The sequence below is a fragment of the Urocitellus parryii genome, chromosome X (genome assembly GCF_045843805.1).
Source record: "Urocitellus parryii isolate mUroPar1 chromosome X, mUroPar1.hap1, whole genome shotgun sequence".
Lineage (NCBI taxonomy): Eukaryota > Metazoa > Chordata > Mammalia > Rodentia > Sciuridae > Urocitellus > Urocitellus parryii.
In genome coordinates, this window is record NC_135547.1 from 8,335,001 (window position 1) to 8,336,007 (window position 1,007).

Below are 1,007 nucleotides of genomic sequence, written 5' to 3' on the forward strand. Positions count from 1 at the left end.
CTTTTTTTTTTCGTGAATATTTACAATGTTGCATTAGTATTCCTTTGATGCATGACTTTCTGCACCACTTGAATGGGAACTCCTTGAGGATTATAGCTGGAGTTTTGTATAGTGTTTAATAAATGTTTGTTACATGAATGAATGAATGAGTTAATGAGTTAATTATTTCCTTCTGCTATGGACATTAGCATTCAAAACAGTTCTTTTCCATTTGGGAATCTCTCTATTTCCATATAGTATAATGAGGCCTCTTAAGTTTACCAGAGGTCTGGGAAAAGGAAATGTAATAAATGGAGAGTATTTTTTAAGTGGGCATGTATGGGCAGTAGCTTAAACCTTTTGAAGACAGACGTTCCACTCCAGGAAACACTATGAACAAGAATGTTGAAAAAACGTTTTGTTGCATAATAGCTGGGACTGAAAAGTTCTTTTCTTTGTCCCTGGAGACAATAAGGTGATAGCCCACATTTCAATACCCTTCCACCCACCTGTTCTTAATCGTTTTTACTATATGAAAACAAAACATTTCATACTTTCATCCATACTTCTGGTTTTCTCTGAAAAGTGAAAAGAAATATATTTTCATGTTAATTGTTCTTGATTTTCATAATCTTGTGAAGATCAGGTGATATTTAGAAGGATCTTGTATGTAGTGTTTTAAAATTAAATTGCTAGATCTTTTTTCTGATTCCTAAGCATGATTATTGGGATTTTACAGCAGCCTGTGAGATGTGTTTTCCTCAAATCTTGTTACAATATCAGCCCATTACTCGTCTGGCTGGGAAAAGCAAATCTAAATTGCAGGAAGAAGGTAAGAATTATTTCTTCAATTTACAAAATTGTGGAAAATTTTGTCATCTAAAATCTAATAGACATGTTTGCTTTGGCATAATTTGAATCACAAAGCAATCTTTTTGAACCCAGGTCCTTGAGCATGCTAGGAAAGTGCTTTACTAATTATCTAAATCCCCAGCTCTCATTTTAAAAAAAAATATTTCGAGACATTG

The 1,007-nt window shown here is 33.2% G+C and overlaps 1 non-coding gene across 1 annotated transcript; it reads left to right on the forward strand.

Moving 5' to 3' along the window:
- The first annotated feature begins 675 nt into the window (after positions 1-675).
- Positions 676-780, forward strand: LOC113199094 (small nucleolar RNA U13). The gene has a single exon (XR_003302930.2). It is a non-coding gene; the product is annotated as a small nucleolar RNA U13 (small nucleolar RNA).
- Positions 781-1,007: the final 227 nt, after the last annotated feature.